Source organism: Geotrypetes seraphini, chromosome 4 (assembly GCF_902459505.1).
Source record: "Geotrypetes seraphini chromosome 4, aGeoSer1.1, whole genome shotgun sequence".
NCBI lineage: Eukaryota > Metazoa > Chordata > Amphibia > Gymnophiona > Dermophiidae > Geotrypetes > Geotrypetes seraphini.
In genome coordinates this window covers 225,044,882-225,066,752 of record NC_047087.1, presented here as the reverse complement: position 1 = coordinate 225,066,752, position 21,871 = coordinate 225,044,882, and positions in this window count along the sequence as shown.

The following is a 21,871-nucleotide window of genomic DNA, read 5'->3' as shown; positions in this document are numbered from 1 at the left end:
GTTTTATATCAAAATTCCACCATGTTCTATCTAAGGGCGTGGTTTTATTAAATAATACAAAAATCAATGAGGTATTTCGTAATTGTAATTGCTGGATAAAGTGAATTCTTTGTTGTATAAAAGACAAAACACGAATCTCACTGTAAGGCAGAAGAAACATTACTATCTAAAGTATATTGCTGTATTATAGTATCATTAACAACATGTAACATTAACTGATCATATCGTAGGGTTAGTTCATGATTATGTACAGTATTTGGCATCCATTTACCTTCCCACCTAAATACATCCGCTACTCCGGAGCCAAAAGATGCTTGTTTGCCAGCCAGTATTTCAGAATCAATAGTATTTACAATACCTAATGTAATTCCCGCCCCCCCTAATAGTTGATCCAGCCATCTTCGGGTCCTACATTTGGGTAAAATAGGAAAATTAATTTTCCATTCATATCTCATTTCTTTATGTTCTAAACTGGTATTTTTGCATTCTCTAATATTTCTTACTAATGAGGCATTTAATGAAGTAGGATTGGTATAGATAAATGCCATAATAATTACCATGTCAGTGCGGTTTTCAATTTTTGTTGCATTCATACACATTATCCCCTGTGCCCTGTTAATGGGTAAGGATAAATTCCAAAATGTAATGCTAGTAAACTTTTGTGTTTGTATGATATCTCGAGCCACTTGTTTACTAACTATATTTTGGGGGAAAGTATAGTTAGTACATTGGATCCCAGTGTGATTTTGAATGGTAATGCTAATTACAGAGGCATTTATCACCCAAAAAGGAGTTTTATAATATTTAGTGAACCCGGTATCTGTGTCATATCGAATGACAGGGGAAGGAGAAAATGTAAAATTCCAAATATTACACAGAGAGTTTTCGCTGCATGTGAAATTATCTTGTTTTCTCATTGAAGTTGCATTTTTCCACTGGACCATGACGACAGTGGTTGGACGGTCACTCTTCACTGGCATTATTGCAGTTTGTCCATACCATACCAAAGATAGAATGGTGATACACTTCCATGTTAGGTCCTGTGGAAAGAAAAAGAATCTTTATTCTCTCCTAAAACATTGGTCTCGAGGAGCGAAGATTGGATGTTCATAACCATCCACTAGTATTTGTAAAATACTATCTTTCCCTGCAGCTATTACGGTGGCTCCTACTATTGGTTGGAGTGGTTTCTTCCACCAGATTCTCATAACAGCTTTAATTACATTAGCTGCCCCAAAGCCTTGTTCACTTCGGCCATAATGGTGCAGGGGTTTTATCAATTAACTGTGGAGCCTCATTTTAATTGCAATAGTTATCAATTGTGCAACACGATCCCCCTTTTGGAGAATGGTAGCTTCTTTTCCAAGGTTTAATAATAATATTCCAATTTCGCCCCGATAGTCTGAATCAATGACACTCCCCATTATAGTTACACCTTTAAGAGCCAAACTTGATTGTGGACAAATCTGTCCATAATATCCTTTTGGAATAATCACCCCCAAACCCGTTTGAATAGGTTTCACTATTTGTGGATCCAATTTGCATTCATTAGGGCAATATACATCTAGTCCAGCAGATCCATCAGTGGCCCTTATAGGAAGCTGTACTCCAGGTCTAACAGTCCAAAACTGGAGGGTACAAATTTTGTCACTTGCTTCAAGAGTGGAATACAGCATCCTATTCAGGGGTGTAGTATGTGAAGCTATAGGTCTATTGTTCAAAATTTGTAAGGCTTCAGTTAAATGTTCCTCTCCACCTACGCATATGACTGATATCCTAATCTCTTTAATTGGGTTTTTAATAATCCATTCATTCCTTTCTATAAGTCCTGAGGCCTGTGGATGATAGGCTACATGTAGTCTCCATTGAACATTGTTATCATTGATCCAATCCCTAATCATATTACCTGTAAAATGAGTCCCCGTCTGACTGTATTTCTAGAGGGTGTCCGTAATATAATGTAATTAATCCTAATGCTCTAATGGTGTTTTCTTTATTTGGCTTTCCGGCAAGGATATAGCCACTAACAACCCTGAATAGGTATCTACCATGGTACACACATATTGACATCACTTTAGACAATGGTAGAGGGGCCTATATAATCTATTTGCCAAATCTGACCTGGTAACCTGCTCTGGCTATTTTCCCAAAAAATTGGGGGCATCTGCTGCGCTGATGTGAGAGCTAGTTTACATAAATGACAATTACTGATTACTGTCTTTACCATATCTACAGTACAATGTATTCCCTCTGTCATGTGCCCACCTAATAGTTCCCTTCTCTCCAAGGTGTCCGGACTTTTGATGTGCCCATGTTGCCATGGCCATTTCGGAAGCAACATCTGTTTCCATGACCACAACGTGCGGGGTGGAAGAGTTTTTGTTCTTCTGCCAACTCTGTTTCAGTGAGTTTGGATGCGCTATCTGCAAACAGAGTTGAAAACAGTGTCAAGCGTATCTTTCACAACATGTGCATCTACATGGTACACTGTTATTACGGTAGTATTGGCCCATTCCAGAATATCTTGCCAAAGTCTGGCTCCCCAGACTTCTTTATTATGAATTGTCCAATTGTCCCTTTTTCCATTTCATCATCCAAGTTGTCATTCCATTCGCTACTGCCCATGAATCAGTAAGATATGGCATTGTTTGTCCTTGTTCTAGCCGTATGGCCTGCCACACTGCATATAGTTCAGCATATTGTGAGCTCTCTCCTTTTCCGGTAGTTGTTAGCAGTTGCTTTGTGACTGGATTAAAGGACACGCCCTTCCAATGTCTCAGTTGACCCTGTTATTTGGAGGAACCATCTGTAAACCAGGTATGCTTTTGTTGTGTCTCAGTTAGTTCTTGATATGTCTTTCCCCACCGAATGGGACTTTCACATATGTCGTCCACTTGCATTGGGGTATCTTCTGTGGGCACATTAAATACTTTTTCATGCAGCATCGTTACTCCATGGAGGCCTGACTTAGCCCTCTGTTGGATGTACCATTTCCATTTTATGATACTCTGTTCCTGGGCATGTCCAATACGATGAGTTTTTGGGTCACTCATGATCCATGTCATAATGGGTATTTCTGGTCGTAGCATTACTTCGTGTCCTATGGTCAACTGTTCTGTTGCTACCAAAGCCCAGTAGGAAGCTAGTAGCTGTTTTTCAAAGGGTGTATATCGGGTCCCAGTTTCCGGGAGAGTCCTATTCCAGAATCCCAAAGGCACTCGTCGTCCAGCTTGCTTTTGCCATAGGCTCCAATTAGCATATCGCTCCTGCACAGTCACTTGCAATTCTACTGGACCCTCCTTTAATGGCCACAAATTCATGGCTTGCTGAATAGCTTCCTTTGCTCTCTGGAAAGCCTGCTCCTCGTGTTCAGTCCAGACAAAATCATATTTTTTCTTTGTGATTTTGTACAGAGGAGATAGGATTTGCCCCAAGTGTGGAATATGTTGCCTCCAGAATCCAAAAAGGCCAATTAAGGCCTGGGTTTGTTTCTTACTTTGGGGAGAAGGGAAGTTTACAATTCTTTCTGTTTAACTTTCTCTATCACTTCTCGACACCCTTTGTGACCATTTAATTCCTAAAAATACCACTGTTTTGTGCTGGTCCCCCTGCACTTTCTTTGGATTTATTTCCCACCCTGCCTGTTCTCATTGTTTCTACTACCAATGCCAAAGCATCTGCAACTTTCCTTTTCTGTATTACCCTGGATCAAGAATGTCATCAATATAGTGTGATATTTCTACTCCTTCAAGCAAGGTACAGTTATCTAAATGTTCTGCTATAATTTTGTGACAGAAAGTGGGACTATGTAAGTATCCTTGTGGTAGTCTGGTAAATGTATATTGTCTCCCTTGCCAAGTAAATGCAAATTGTTCCTGACATTGCTCCCACTATAGGAATAGAGAAGAATGCATTGGCTCTAAATCAATAACTGCATACCAAGTTACCAGTTCGTGATTGAATTTGTTCAACCAGTGTTATCACATCTGGAATAGCGGCACTTAAAGGTGGCATGTGTTTATTCAATTCTCGGTAATCTACTGTCATTCTCCAACTTCCATCTGCCTTATGGACGGGCCATACAGGATTATTGAAGGCGGAGGTAACCGTTTTTATTACTCCCGCTTTCACCAAATCCTGTATCGTATTAGTAATTTCTTCGTGCCCTCCCGGAATGCGATATTGTTTCATGTTTACAATTTTTGTGGAGATCGGTACTATTATTGGAACAGGTAATTTTCCCACCAATACTGATCTCATAAGAATGGCTGGCGATTTGCCAAAACTATAAATTCCATCAGAAAGCTGTAAGGTTAGCCCTTTCAGGATATCTATCCCTATTATATATTCAGGAATCTCAGTGATCAGTACAGTATACTCCCGAATTGGTAATTGTCCAATTTTTAATCTCAGTTTTGTCTGTACTGCTTGTATAATTTTCCCCCCAATCCTGATATTTGTATTCTAGGGCCCCAAAATTTTTTAGGGTTCCCCATATATAATAGATGCCTCCGCCCCAGTGTCCACTAGAGCTTGTACCTTTTGCTCCCCAGATTTCCATATAGATATTCACCTCGACATGCGGACGCTGTTCTAATTTGGTCCAGGCAAACACTGAGGCTTGGCATTCCACATCATTGATCCTCCCAACCACTTCCACCCTTTTAAATCAGGATAAGAGTGGAAGCAGTTTCCTCAGGAGAGCAGCAGTGGCACCGGCATATCCTCACTCTTGTTTACTTGGGCTTGAGACCTAGTATTTCTTTTCCAATCCTCTACTTTTGTAACATTTTCCATAAAGTCCGGTATCTTTCCCATTCTATTTCTTCCCTCTTTATCCCCATCTTTTATTATGCCAAAAAAATATCCCTTCGGGATACTCGATTTGCCCTGTTCTTGAATTGGATTGCCCTTCCCTCTTTTTATCAAAAGTAGTTTGAGGTCCCCCAGTCTCCCAGATCTCCTACTGTCGGACGGCTTCCAAGACTTCCATAATAGTCATGTCTGTTTGATTGATCAACAGAGTCATTAATTACTTGTTTTGTATGCCGGTGCAGCATACCTGATAATTTTATTTCTCATGGATACTGTTAAAGGGTAATGACATATGTGTCAGCGTGACCTATTACCTAAGTACCTTCATAGCCTCTTCCTATAATTCTCATTTGTGCATCTTTCAATGTATACCCAACCTTTATCATTTGAAGGCCAGTCAGATTCAAGGGGATATCGCCTAGTGACCCCCTTACCAATTACCTCTAATAAAGACCATTGGTTATAATTTGTCAGATCGGGATCCTCCTGTAACGCATCTTGTACTGCTGCTTCTTGACTAATTCGAACAAATTTAGGGGCGTCGGTGGCATCTAACATAATCCCTGCTGCGCCCAGCTCCTGCACCCGAATTACCCATTGTATTAGTGGCTCTCCGGGCCGCTGTGTAAAGTGTGCCATAATATCCATGACTTCTTGCTGAGTAAAGTCCTCCATAACATCATTTCTAGTCAAATTTTCTCCTGTCTGCAGATTTCCCTGTAATCTTCGTCTCCTCACTGGCTTTGCTTCTAAACTTTCTGCCTGCTTTCCTTCAATACATATATCCTCCTCACTGGTATTAGAATTGGAATCCCAAATATCCCCATCCCATTTGTCTGGATCCCAATCATCCGGAGGATGGGAAAGCAAAGTCCTAACCTTTTTGGCACTCACTTTCCCCCTCCGTTTTTTGTATTTATATTGTGCACATCACACAGCTGCCTTTTCGGCTACATTTTGATAGGTGTCCACCTTATCCATTAACAATTTATTTTGACATTGTAGCATTGTGATGGCATTCTGTTGCTCACACATTTTCTTTTCCAGCTCCCCTAACTTTGATTGCAACTCATGTTTAGCTTCATGCAACTTCCTCCATGCTGCTAAAATCATCCATCCTCGTCTAGAAATTCCCTCTCGCTCTTTTCCTTTTGTAATTTTCACCTTTTGTAAGGAGGCACATAATTCATGTGGATCCCCACTTCCAAAAGTCCAGGATTCACATAATCCTGCTTCGACAGACCACTCAGTGGCTACTAATTTATAAATACTGTCATCCCAACCCGGAATGGAGAGGTTGGAAGCCTGCCCCTCAACCCCATGTTTCATCTGGTGCTTTTTTGACCACATTGATCAACCCCACTTCTGGTACCAATATGTTCCGCCACTTATTTCTGTCAAATGGGATGATCAGCGACACTCAGAAAAGCACACAGACAATATAAAGCATAAACAATAACACTTTATTATACTTATATATATAGATGAATATAAAAATAGAATAACATCACCGTGCTCCTGGGCAACACCATCCTTCGCAATCGGGAATCCTTGCAATTGATAGGAGGGTAGACACGGGTTGTCCCTTGGTTGCAACGAAAATGGATTCTTCTGTTAGGGGCAGAGTCCCGTCTTTTATATATAGGGTGAAAGCTGCTGAGTTCATAAAAACAACAGCTGGTCCTGCAGTAACCAGCATCCTTTATTACGAGTCAGGCACACCCGGTCCTGGACTTTTGATGTTGTTTGGGCATCCCCCAGGTCAAAGAGGTCAAGATAGCAGATACTTGTTGCAGAAACCGGTTTCACTGTCCCTTTGATGTTGTTTGGGCAACACTCAGGTTAAGGAGGTCAGAATGTCAGATAAGCAGACTTGTGGATACATGTCAGTAGTATGCTGAGTTTCAGTTACTCCCCTGGCCAGTCCCTCTGATGTTTTTTGGGCAACACTTAGGTCAAGGAGGTCAGAATGTCAGATAAGCAGACTTGTGGATACATGTCAGTAGTATGCTGAGTTTCAGTTACTCCCCTGGCCAGTCCCTCTGATGTTGTTTGGGCAACACTTAGGTCAAGGAGGTCAGAATGTGAGATTTCAGTTACCCCCCTGGCCATAGGCATAACAGTCCACCCCTGGATCCTCAAGTCTGCACCTCCGAATAAGAAGTCATCCGAATAGAGGGAGAGAGTGTTCGTTTGTATACACAATAGGTAAATCCACAATTAAGAAATGTTAACATAAGGATAACTAAACAAATATAGATTAAGGGATGAAGAAACACCTTTCGTGCTGTAGCACTCTATCCGGTAAAAGCATCCCACCAATGGTGTGCAGTAGTAGCTTCAATATGATCTGCCACTGAATGCAAGTTAGTATTTAAAAATTCAGTATCTATTTTATGCTGCAGCAAGGTAAGGTTACGTTGCTGATTTGCTTTATTTAGGATTGCTATATTTTGCATGGCTTTCTTTACAGAGGGTAATAAAATAATTGGAGTAAGTACATCGGCAAAAGAAAGATTAACATTTATATTTGATATCCAGGGTTCATAAAAATGATAAGTTGCATTATTTGCCCACTGTAACACACTAACATTCTGTAAACATACTGAAAAGTAAGCTTGAATTGCAGGAATCACAAGTTCGACAGTACTGCTAGCAACACAGACATATTTATGTAATATTTCTTGTATAAAGGTGTAACCCTTGAGGTTGAATGGTCCATTGGCACAGATTGTAGGTATGTAGTAAAGAAATGGTTCATAGATCGCATAAGGAGATGGACAAACTTGTCCATGTTGAATTTGTTTACACTTTTTTATTACACGTATGTTTTGTTTTGTTCATCTATTTGTTGCCATAGTAAGTAGGAAACCATAATTGGGGTCCTAATACCAAAGGCATCACAGTAAAAGGACACATTATGGTAGAGTTCCTTACATCAAATAATGTAAGCAACCCTTCACAGGAGAAATCAGAACATTGTTTTATATCAAAATTCCACCATGTTCTATCTAAGGGCGTGGTTTTATTAAATAATACTAAAAATCAATGAGGTATTTCGTAATTGTAATTGCTGGATAAAGTGAATTCTTTGTTGTATAAAAGACAAAACACGAATCTCACTGTAAGGCAGAAGAAACATTACTATCTAAAGTATATTGCTGTATTATAGTATCATTAACAACATGTAACATTAACTGATCATATCGTAGGGTTAGTTCATGATTATGTACAGTATTTGGCATCCATTTACCTTCCCACCTAAATACATCCGCTACTCCGGAGCCAAAGATGCTTGTTTGCCAGCCAGTATTTCAGAATCAATAGTATTTACAATACCTAATGTAATTCCCGCCCCCCCTAATAGTTGATCCAGCCATCTTCGGGTCCTACATTTGGGTAAAATAGGAAAATTAATTTTCCATTCATATCTCATTTCTTTATGTTCTAAACTGGTATTTTTGCATTCTCTAATATTTCTTTACTAATGAGGCATTTAATGAAGTAGGATTTGGTATAGATAAATGCCATAATAATTACCATGTCAGTGCGGTTTTCTAATTTTTGTTGCATTCATACACATTATCCCCTGTGCCCTGTTAATGGGTAAGGATAAATTCCAAAATGTAATGCTAGTAAACTTTTGTGTTTGTATGATATCTCGAGCCACTTGTTTACTAAACTATATTTTGGGGGAAAGTATAGTTAGTACATTGGATCCCAGTGTGATTTTGAATGGTAATGCTAATTACAGAGGCATTTATCACCCATAAAAGGTGTTTTATAATATTTATGTGAACCCGGTATCTGTGTCATATCGAATGACAGGGAAGGAGAAAATGTAAAATTCCAAATATTACACAGAGAGTTTTCGCCTGCATGTGAAATTATCTTGTTTTCTCATTGAAGTTGCATTTTTCCACTGGACCATGACGACAGTGGTTGGACGGTCACTCTTCACTGGCATTATTGCAGTTTGTCCATACCATACCAAAGATAGAATGGTGATACACTTCCATGTTAGGTCCTGTGGAAAGAAAAAGAATCTTTATTCTCTCCTAAAACATTGGTCTCGAGGAGCGAAGATTGGATGTTCATAACCATCCACTAGTATTTGTAAAATACTATCTTTCCCTGCAGCTATTACGGTGGCTCCTACTATTGGTTGGAGTGGTTTCTTCCACCAGATTCTCATAACAGCTTTAATTACATTAGCTGCCCCAAAGCCTTGTTCACTTCGGCCATAATGGTGCAGGGGTTTATCAATTAACTGTGGAGCCTCCATTTTAATTGCAATAGTTATCAATTGTGCAACACGATCCCCCTTTTGGAGAATGGTAGCTTCTTTTCCAAGGTTTAATAATAATATTCCAATTTCGCCCCGATAGTCTGAATCAATGACACTCCCCATTATAGTTACACCTTTAAGAGCCAAACTTGATTGTGGACAAATCTGTCCATAATATCCTTTTGGAATAATCACCCCCAAACCCGTTTGAATAGGTTTCACTATTTGTGGATCCAATTTGCATTCATTAGGGCAATATACATCTAGTCCAGCAGATCCATCAGTGGCCCTTATAGGAAGCTGTACTCCAGGTCTAACAGTCCAAAACTGGAGGGTACAAATTTTGTCACTTGCTTCAAGAGTGGAATACAGCATCCTATTCAGGGGTGTAGTATGTGAAGCTATAGGTCTATTGTTCAAAATTTGTAAGGCTTCAGTTAAATGTTCTCTCCACCTACGCAATGACTGATATCCTAATCTCTTTAATTGGGTTTTTAATAATCCATTCATCCTTTCTATAAGTCCTGAGGCCTGTGGATGATAGGCTACATGTAGTCTCCATTGAACATTGTTATCATTGATCCAATCCCTAATCATATTACCTGTAAAATGAGTCCCCCGTCTGACTGTATTTCTAGAGGGTGTCCGTAATATAATGTAATTAATCCTAATGCTCTAATGGTGTTTTCTTTATTTGGCTTTCCGGCAAGGATAAGCCACTAACAACCCTGAATAGGTATCTACCATGGTACACACATATTGACATCCTTTAGACAATGGTAGAGGGCCTATATAATCTATTTGCCAAATCTGACCTGGTAACCTGCCTCTGGCTATTTTCCCAAAAATTGGGGGCATCTGCTGCGCTGATGTGAGAGCTAGTTTACATAAATGACAATTACTGATTACTGTCTTTACCATATCTACAGTACAATGTATTCCTCTGTCATGTGCCCACCTAATAGTTCCCTTCTCTCCAAGGTGTCCGGACTTTTGATGTGCCCATGTTGCCATGGCCATTTCGGAAGCAACATCTGTTTCCATGACCACAACGTGCGGGGTGGAAGAGTTTTGTTCTTCTGCCAACTCTGTTTCAGTGAGTTTGGATGCGCTATCTGCAACAGAGTTGAAAACAGTGTCAAGCGTATCTTTCACAACATGTGCATCTACATGGTACACTGTTATTACGGTAGTATTGGCCCATTCCAGAATATCTTGCCAAAGTCTGGCTCCCCAGACTTCTTTATTATGAATTGTCCAATTGTCCTTTTTCCATTTCATCATCCAAGTTGTCATTCCATTCGCTACTGCCCATGAATCAGTAAAGATATGGCATTGTTGTCCTTGTTCTAGCCGTATGGCCTGCCACACTGCATATAGTTCAGCATATTGTGAGCTCTCTCCTTTTCCGGTAGTTGTTAGCAGTTGCTTTGTGACTGGATTAAAGGACACGCCCTTCCAATGTCTCAGTTGACCCTGTTATTTGGAGGAACCATCTGTAAACCAGGTATGCTTTTGTTGTGTCTCAGTTAGTTCTTGATATGTCTTTCCCCACCGAATGGGACTTTCACATATGTCGTCCACTTGCATTGGGGTATCTTCTGTGGGCACATTAAATACTTTTTCATGCAGCATCGTTACTCCATGGAGGCCTGACTTAGCCCTCTGTTGGATGTACCATTTCCATTTTATGATACTCTGTTCCTGGGCATGTCCAATACGATGAGTTTTTGGGTCACTCATGATCCATGTCATAATGGGTATTTCTGGTCGTAGCATTACTTCGTGTCCTATGGTCAACTGTTCTGTTGCTACCAAAGCCCAGTAGGAAGCTAGTAGCTGTTTTTCAAAGGGTGTATATCGGGTCCCAGTTTCCGGGAGAGTCCTATTCCAGAATCCCAAAGGCACTCGTCGTCCAGCTTGCTTTTGCCATAGGCTCCAATTAGCATATCGCTCCTGCACAGTCACTTGCAATTCTACTGGACCCTCCTTTAATGGCCACAAATTCATGGCTTGCTGAATAGCTTCCTTTGCTCTCTGGAAAGCCTGCTCCTCGTGTTCAGTCCAGACAAAATCATATTTTTTCTTTGTGATTTTGTACAGAGGAGATAGGATTTGCCCCAAGTGTGGAATATGTTGCCTCCAGAATCCAAAAAGGCCAATAAAGGCCTGGGTTTGTTTCTTACTTTGGGGAGAAGGGAAGTTTACAATCTTCTGTTTAACTTTCTCTATCACTTCTCGACACCCTTTTGACCATTTAATTCCTAAAAATACCACTGTTTGTGCTGGTCCCTGCACTTTCTTTGGATTTATTTCCCACCCTGCCTGTCTCATTGTTTCTACTACCAATGCCAAAGCATCTGCAACTTCCTTTTCTGTATTACCCTGGATCAAGATGTCATCAATATAGTGTGATATTTCTACTCCTTCAAGCAAGGTACAGTTATCTAAATGTTCTGCTATAATTTTGTGACAGAAAGTGGGACTATGTAAGTATCCTTGTGGTAGTCTGGTAAATGTATATTGTCTCCCTTGCCAAGTAAATGCAAATTGTTCCTGACATTGCTCCACTATAGGAATAGAGAAGAATGCATTGGCTAAATCAATAACTGCATACCAAGTACCAGTTCGTGATTGAATTTGTTCAACCAGTGTTATCACATCTGGAATAGCGGCACTTAAAGGTGGCATGTGTTTATTCAATTCTCGGTAATCTACTGTCATTCTCCAACTTCCATCTGCCTTATGGACGGGCCATACAGGATTATTGAAGGCGGAGGTAACCGTTTTTATTACTCCCGCTTTCACCAAATCCTGTATCGTATTAGTAATTTCTTCGTGCCCTCCCGGAATGCGATATTGTTTCATGTTTACAATTTTTGTGGAGATCGGTACTATTATTGGAACAGGTAATTTTCCCACCAATACTGATCTCATAAGAATGGCTGGCGATTTGCCAAAACTATAAATTCCATCAGAAAGCTGTAAGGTTAGCCCTTTCAGGATATCTATCCCTATTATATATTCAGGAATCTCAGTGATCAGTACAGTATACTCCCGAATTGGTAATTGTCCAATTTTTAATCTCAGTTTTGTCTGTACTGCTTGTATAATTTTCCCCCCAATCCTGATATTTGTATTCTAGGGCCCCAAAATTTTTTAGGGTTCCCATATATAATAGATGCCTCCGCCCCAGTGTCCACTAGAGCTTGTACCTTTTGCTCCCCAGATTTCCAATAGATATTCACCTCGACATGCGGACGCTGTTCTAATTTGGTCCAGGCAAACACTGAGGCTTGGCATTCACATCATTGATCCTCCCACCACTTCCACCCTTTTAAATCAGGATAAAGAGTGGAAGCAGTTTCCTCAGGAGGAGCAGTTGGCACCGGCATATCCTCACTCTTGTTTACTTGGGCTTGAGACCTAGATTTCTTTTCCAATCCTCTACTTTTGTACATTTTCCATAAAGTCCCGGTATCTTTCCCATCTATTTCTTCCCTCTTTATCCCATCTTTTATTAATGCCAAAAAACATATCCCTTCGGGATACTCGATTAGCCCTGTTTGAATTGGATTGCCCTTCCCTCTTTTTATCAAAAGTAGTTTGAGGTCCCCAGTCTCCCAGATCTCCTAACTGTCGGACGGCTTCCAAGACTTCCAAAATAGTCCTGTCTGTTTGATTGATCAACAGAGTCATAATTACTTGTTTGTATGCCGGTGCAGCATACCTGATAATTTTATTTCTCATGGATACTGTAAAGGGTAATGACATATGTGTCAGCGTGACCTATTACTAAAGCTACCTTCATAGCCTCTTCCTTAATTCTCATTTGTGCATCTTTCAATGTATACCAAACTTTATCATTTGAAGGCCAGTCAGATTCAAGGGGATATCGCCTAGTGACCCCCTTACCAATTACCTCTAATAAAGACCATTGGTTATAATTTGTCAGATCGGGATCCTCCTGTAACGCATCTTGTACTGCTGCTTCTTGACTAATTCGAACAAATTTAGGGGCGTCGGTGGCATCTAACATAATCCCTGCTGCGCCCAGCTCCTGCACCCGAATTACCCATTGTATTAGTGGCTCTCCGGGCCGCTGTGTAAAGTGTGCCATAATATCCATGACTTCTTGCTGAGTAAAGTCCTCCATAACATCATTTCTAGTCAAATTTTCTCCTGTCTGCAGATTTCCCTGTAATCTTCGTCTCCTCACTGGCTTTGCTTCTAAACTTTCTGCCTGCTTTCCTTCAATACATATATCCTCCTCACTGGTATTAGAATTGGAATCCCAAATATCCCCATCCCATTTGTCTGGATCCCAATCATCCGGAGGATGGGAAAGCAAAGTCCTAACCTTTTTGGCACTCACTTTCCCCCTCCGTTTTTTGTATTTATATTGTGCACATCACACAGCTGCCTTTTCGGCTACATTTTGATAGGTGTCCACCTTATCCATTAACAATTTATTTTGACATTGTAGCATTGTGATGGCATTCTGTTGCTCACACATTTTCTTTTCCAGCTCCCCTAACTTTGATTGCAACTCATGTTTAGCTTCATGCAACTTCCTCCATGCTGCTAAAATCATCCATCCTCGTCTAGAAATTCCCTCTCGCTCTTTTCCTTTTGTAATTTTCACCTTTTGTAAGGAGGCACATAATTCATGTGGATCCCCACTTCCAAAAGTCCAGGATTCACATAATCCTGCTTCGACAGACCACTCAGTGGCTACTAATTTATAAATACTGTCATCCCAACCCGGAATGGAGAGGTTGGAAGCCTGCCCCTCAACCCCATGTTTCATCTGGTGCTTTTTTGACCACATTGATCAACCCCACTTCTGGTACCAATATGTTCCGCCACTTATTTCTGTCAAATGGGATGATCAGCGACACTCAGAAAAGCACACAGACAATATAAAGCATAAACAATAACACTTTATTATACTTATATATATAGATGAATATAAAAATAGAATAACATCACCGTGCTCCTGGGCAACACCATCCTTCGCAATCGGGAATCCTTGCAATTGATAGGAGGGTAGACACGGGTTGTCCCTTGGTTGCAACGAAAATGGATTCTTCTGTTAGGGGCAGAGTCCCGTCTTTTATATATAGGGTGAAAGCTGCTGAGTTCATAAAAACAACAGCTGGTCCTGCAGTAACCAGCATCCTTTATTACGAGTCAGGCACACCCGGTCCTGGACTTTTGATGTTGTTTGGGCATCCCCCAGGTCAAAGAGGTCAAGATAGCAGATACTTGTTGCAGAAACCGGTTTTCACTGTCCCTTTGATGTTGTTTGGGCAACACTCAGGTTAAGGAGGTCAGAATGTCAGATAAGCAGACTTGTGGATACATGTCAGTAGTATGCTGAGTTTCAGTTACTCCCCTGGCCAGTCCCTCTGATGTTTTTTGGGCAACACTTAGGTCAAGGAGGTCAGAATGTCAGATAAGCAGACTTGTGGATACATGTCAGTAGTATGCTGAGTTTCAGTTACTCCCCTGGCCAGTCCCTCTGATGTTGTTTGGGCAACACTTAGGTCAAGGAGGTCAGAATGTCAGATAAGCAGACTTGTGGATACATGTCAGTAGTATGCTGAGTTTCAGTTACTCCCCTGGCCAGTCCCTCTGATGTTGTTTGGGCAACACTTAGGTCAAGGAGGTCAGAATGTGAGATTTCAGTTACCCCCCTGGCCATAGGCATAACACCATGACATCCTATTTCTGTCTGTCTTGCCTGTTTATATTGTAAACTCTTTTGAGCAGGGATTGTTTTCTTACTCTTTATGACTGTACAGTGCTGTGTGCATCTGGTAGCGCTATATAAATAATTAATAATAGTAGTAGTACTTTAATAGAAACAGGTATTCCTACAGCAATCAGAGACACATACATGTAGATTTTGGTTGTCAGGGTTTTTTTTTAATTAGGATATATTTACTATCTTTTTGAAGGAATTTGCTCAAGGCAGTATATAGCAAAAATAAGTTAATCATAAGCAACAGACAATTACAACAGTAAAGATATTCAAATAACAATACAAACTATGGCATAGGATGCTAAATTACAATGTATGATAGAGTCCAGTTCGGGTTTTCCTAGAAATCTATGCACATTCACCCCAAATACAAGCACTTGAAAATGTGCAACAAAAAACTGTTATTCTTTGACATGACCTGAACCTATTTCCTCACAGGCTCAAAGATTGTAATATAAAGGCTCCCTAACTGTATTTGTGGTCAGACCTTGCTATACTTCACATATTATTCATATATAAGGGGTTTTGACTTACCTTTGCCAACACCGTTAACATCCAAGTCCTCAATTTATATAACAGTCTTCTCCTCCTGTTAGTCTCTCTTGTCAGCCATCACCTTGGCACTCTCAAACACTTTCCCTTCCCGGGCTTGCTTCTAGCCCACAACTGGGAAAAGTTTCTCTGTGGAGGTTTCTTCTTTGGGACCTTTCCCTCTGGGAATTCCCTGATTAACTCCCCGCTAAGCCATGTTATTCTTTCTAGCTGAGTTCTGCCCCTCTGCTTCAGCTAGACTACATCATTCTCCCAATGTACCTCAGCATTGAGCTGCAGAGGCTCAGTGCCTTCTGGGACCTGGAGTCCACTTACTTTTTGGCTAACTCCCCCTGCTGCCCAAAAGTACGTGTGCAGTGCTAGTGAGGAAGGATCCCTGAACCCCTCACACATCAGCACAATGCACGATAAAACTTTTAAATAGACAGCATAGGGTGTAAGCCAGGAGTGCATCAAAGTCCCTCCTCGAGGGCCACAATCCAGTCGGGTTTTCAGGATTTCCCCAATGAATATGCATGAGATCTATTAGCATGCATATAGATCTCATACATATTCATTGGGGAAATCCTGAAAATCCGACTGGATTGTGACCCTCGAGGAGGGACTTTGACACCCCTGGTATAAGCAAGGATGCAACTCTCTTATTTTGTATCTATCAGTAACATGATTAGTACGTTGGCCACTACATTTGGTTCTACAAAAATGTCACATTTTATTCAATATCCTTGTCTTCTATATTTATAACATAACATAACAATTCATTTGTATACCACGACTACCTTGCAGTTCTGTGTGGTTTACAATTCTAAATCACTGCGCATTCACAATGAATAACAATTCAGCTATTTAAGAAATTTCTCAAGCGGGTTTATTTTTCCATGACACTTTGCAGTTTTCTAATGCTTCTATCATATTTTCAGTTACTTGAATTGAAGCAGTTAAGGATGACTCAACCGAAGAGTCGTGGGTGTTTCTACCAATTTATTTCAACCTTGCTGGATTTTGTCACATACTTTTTAAATATGGCCTATGGAATTGTATATTTTCTAAGCAGAGACAGAAATGTCTGGTCCTGTGAATCAGTCATAAAACACATTTCTAACAATGTGTCAGTGCATGAGCTGACCACACACTTTTAGGAATATGTTTGATGCGCTTTCATATACTTTGATTTATGGTAGGATGTCCTCCAACCAATGGTTTCTATACTACCACTGTATATACAAAAACATTTGTCATTTGGAATGTTATAAACAGGCAAGGCAACGTCTGCACTAAGATCAGACAAGTGTCTGCTTAATTGGTTAAACAGCAGCAGATTATCTTGAAAGATAACGTAGTACATCTTTTTTTGTTGATTCAATAAATAGTACCGTAGCCACGAGCATTCCAGCTGAGCCACAGAATAAACAAAGAGTATTCTGCAACTACTGTAAGTCGTATCATACTTGTCATAATTTAGGTTTAAAACTAAGACTGTGAATGTGGATGTCCTGAAAGATGATTTTATTTGCTCTTCACAATAAAAATACAAATAAAAGTCTGAATTAGTAATGCACGTCTGATTGTCCTGACGCGTTTTTCGCTGCGATTTTACGCACCACTCTGCATGTTTCAAGCCATTTTCAGGTTTTATGCTCAAAGACACGTACATTATGTTGCTTATATTTTTATTTTTGTACCTTACATCATCCGGACCCCTGAGGAAGGAGGTCTCACCAAAACACGCACAATCTTACATGTATTACTAATTCAGAGACTTTTATTTGTATTTTTATTGTGAAGCGTGAATAAAATCATCTTTCAGGACATCTACATCCACAGTCTGTTGTTTTTATCTTTGGATTGTTTTTACTGTGGATCATTGGGTCTCCCTTTTTGGTTTTTTTTGGGTTATAATTTAGGTTTGTTCATTTTATCATATGTTTTTTACGATATCAGTCTGTTTATTTTAAATGCACATTTTCTATGTGTTTTGTTACTATGGTTTACATGCCACATGATTTTATAATGCCATGTTTCTTATGTTTTAAATGGTTCCTATAGCGTCCCCTGTGGAAGGTGTCTCCAGCACGCCAAAACCAGGATCCTTGTTGGGCGCTGATCCCAGAACACCCATTACAGAATACTGTTCAGCACCAATTTTTATCAGCAACAAATTTTGAATGTCATTTATAGAATTTTCCCTATGTCACTTATGTGTGCTCTTACAGAATAAGCACTTTACTGTTTTGGTGCCACATATATGTGTAAATACAACAAGCATGCAGGTATTCACAAGTGGCCCTTAAATGTGGGCACCCAGTTATAGAATTACCTCCCTAGTGGCTGATGCTAAACATATATGGCTCTTTGAACATCTACCCCATGTAATAAACCTGGACAGATCCTTAGAGGGGCATAATCAAAAGAAACATCTAAGTCCATTTTGGGCCTAAGGTCCATTTTCAATAAATACGTCGAACATTTTTTTTTTTTTTTTTTTTAAATCCTCCAACTGTACATCCAGCTATCTGATCGTCCAGACCACTAAGTCATCCATCTTTATACCCCATTTTCGTCCAAAAATTTGTCCAAGTCACAAAAGCCTAGAAAAAGACCTTTTGGACATGGGAGGGGCCAGAAAAGTGTTGGACCGGACAATCAGACAAGGCACCAGAGTAGTGGGGTACCTTACAGGGCATTGCTGTGAACTTCACAAAAAGAGTGCCACATAAACATCTCACTACAGCTCCCTTATAGGTCATGGTGAATCCCACCCAAAAAAAACACCCCCAGAACCTACTAGACCCACCTATCTACCACCCCAGTAGCCCTTATGGCTGCAGGAGCCACTTATATGGCAGAACAAAAGGGTTTGGGGGGGTTTGGAGGGTGCACATGTTTCACCATGAATGCAGTGATTACAGTGGCTTATGGACCTGGGTCCTCCTCTGCATGGTTCATTAACCCACCCCCAAGACCACTTAAGCCACCTCTGTGCAGCTCTACTAGGCTTTCCTATGCCAGGCTGCCAGGTGCTGATGTCCTGGAGGCAGATATGTAAAGTTATTATTATGATTTTTATGGGGAGGGGTGGTCAGTGTTCACTGGGGGTCTGGGGTCTGTACTTTGTGTCTGCAGTGCTTACCTGGTCACTTTGGATACCTTCTGGACTTAGACCTGGTTTTAGATGGCCCAAGTCACAACATCCAAGTTCAGTCTAGGCAGTGTTGTTAAACTTTCGGTTATACAAGCAGTACATGTCCCGCCCTCGACACTCCTCCAGAAACGTCCCTTTTAGCTCTGGTCGTTTAGCAGCATTGTGAAGGCCTTAGTCATTTTTAGATACGTCTAAAACCCGGTTCGATTACCGGCACTTGGACGACTTGTGTTACTGATCATCCAAGTGCCGATTTAGGCCGGTTTTTAGACGCATTTCTGTTTCAATTATGAGCCCCCTAACCTCTCTGGAGGAGAGTGTGGCATGGTGTTTAGAGCAGTGTATCGCAATCTGTGTGCCGCAGTGAGATTCCGGGTGTGCCGCAAGAGGCACATCATGTAGATGAGTCAGCCGGCACCAGCGCCTCTCCTCCTCATCAGTGCCTCTCCTGCTCTCCGCACCTCCCCACCAACCAGGGCAGGATTAATTCGTCGAAGGCCCCTAGGCACACAAATACACTGGGCCCCCTGCCCCGCCCCACCCCACTATGCGCCCAGGCGGAAACAGGAAGCTGCATCAGAGGGAAGCTTTGAGCAAGCAGCACCAGTTTGCACAATTACAGTTTCTGTTGTCTTTTTTACCCGTGTTGCTTGCTTGTCTTACTTTCCGTCATTGCTCCAATTTACTATGAATGCTCCTCCGTCCCCTTACCTCCTTTCAGTATATTGTGGGTGTACCCTTATTCCTGTACCTCCAAACACTGTATGTATTGCTGTAACCCATTCTGAGCTCCTGGGTAGGATGGGATATAAAACTGAATACATAAATAAATAAATAAATAAATAAAATCATTTTATAGGGGGCAAGGCTCATGCGCTAGCCATGTGCTAATTGGTTAAAGTGCAGCAATGTATATGAAATTAGCACAGAGCCTAAGAACATAAGAAACGCCTTCACCGGATCAGACCCTAGGTCCATTTAGTCCGGCGACCCGCACACGCGGAGGCCAAGCTTGGTGCTCCCTGTTGGAGACCTTAATTTCCGTATCCCTCAATGTGATTTGCAAGAAGGTGTGCATCCAACTTGCGCTTGACATGCTGACTATCTGCCCCCAGACCAGCCCCGGCACTAAAAAATAAATTTTGCTTTTTAGCTCGTGGGTAGCATGCACCAATTCCAAAATTACCATGAGATGCTTGAGTGTGGTTCATAGTACGGCATTTTTAGATGCAGTAAGCAGCTGAGTCCATAAAAGGACCTCTAAGATTTTTCTCAAGCCTTCTCTGTTCCTGCAAACAGAATAAACTGTCACATATTCATTCCTGGCTTTCTCCACTATTTTGTTGCTTTACATTCAAATGATTTGATAATCACTGAAATCTCCCAGATCACTGATAACTTATTCCACGCGCTGTCACCATATTGCACCACTGGAACAGGCAAAGGCACTTGTCAACATCAGTAGCTGTATCTTGTATAATGTCATAATACTTTGTGCTTTTCTGATTATTCCTTTCCCAGAAAACTACAGTTTTCCACTTTCAAGATTTAACCATTATTGCATTAACTGTGCTGCCTTCAGGTCTGTGCAGAATGATATTGTTAAGGACCGTAGGAGATGGAGGGGCTGCCTTTATATTTTCATTTATTTATTTTATTCTGTTGCGTGTGGTTTTTCTACCCAGGAGATTTTTTTGCCTTATCTTTATATGTCTCCAAATTCAGCAATGATGACAGTAACAGTCTTCCACTATCCTATCTCTGTCTTCATCTCTACACTTTGGACAATTATTTCACATCTTCATAAAAGTTTCTAAGTTTATTAATTTTTTTATATACCATCTATCAAATATTGACTAAATGGTTTACAATAAGTTTTATAACATAAAATATAACAAAATCCCTCCAAATGGAAACAGCACACAGGCGCACATACAGCCACTTCGTCCCCCATCTTTGGAACCAATTGCCTGACCAGATAAGATCACAAGACTCGCTGATGGCCTTCCGGAAAACGCTGAAGACTCATCTCTTCAATTGAACAACCCAACGGACTGCCTCCTCCTTGCTCCCCTTCCTTAACTCCCGCTCCCTCTCTCTCTCTACACTCCCCCTCCCTCCCGTGCTCCTCTTGCTCCCCTCTCCCCCTCCTACTTCTTCCCACCTGTCTCTCTATGACTGCCTGTAAATTTTGACCTGTAATTTTATTGTGAATATCAATTGTAACTCGTTCTGAGCTCCCGGGAGAACGGGATAGAAATCTAAATACAGTATAATCTCGTTATAACGGACTTCAAGGGACCTGGCAAAACAGTCCGTTATATTCAGAGTTGCATTTTTAAAAAACTTTATTTATGTCAACTTGAAACAACGTACAGTCAATGAACAACAGTCACTGCACAAGCATATCAGCAACATCAATAACAAAACTCAGCAAAACATTGGTATGGCACGAAATGATTGCAAAACCAGAACACTAAAAGATGTTCTAAAGCATTATGTCATAGATTACTGGAAAGACAAATAATCTGTCATTTTCTTCTGGGCTGCATTTCTTTCATATGTTTTAGTGATGTATGCATTTTGATACTGTATCACTGGCACGCCACGCGCCTTGTAGGCAGAGCCTGCATATCCGTTAAAGCCGAACAAAACTACAGCTAAAAGAGGCTCTGGGGACCAAATTGTTTGTCCGTTATATGCGAGTCCGCTATATGCGGTGCTTTTCTGCATGTTCGTAAAGGCGCACAGCCGGGACCAGCGGACCTGGTCCGCTATAGACGATATTCCGTTATAAGCGAGTCCGTTATAACGAGATTATACTGTATATAAATAAATAAAATAAATAAATATAAGATCAAAGGGTTTGTATAATATAATAAAGAAAGGGGGGTCTATCGCAAACAAACTTCACATGAGATGTAGGAAAGAACACCAGGGAGTTAAAATTGCATTGAGATGAAAATAAAATAAAAGGGAGGATGGGGGTGGGGTAGGGAGGAATACATAAGGGAGGATTGTCGCTTCTTGGGAAGCGTTTGTGGTTTTCTGCCAAAATGTGTTCACTGATTTTCTTTAATTTTTTATTTTTTTAAAGTTTTGGAGTCTGCAGTTTGCTCCTGCTCCATTGTGTTTCCAGACAGTAAAACAAATGACATTGCCTGAGAAGTCTCAATAAGGAAATCTGCCAACAGTTTTCCTGTGTATTCTGACTTATCATAGGCACCAGGTTCTGCCTGTCTTTTAGTCTGGCATGGAACGCTGTGGCAATGTAGACGGTGCTGGCTGCTCTGTGTCAGGGAACAAG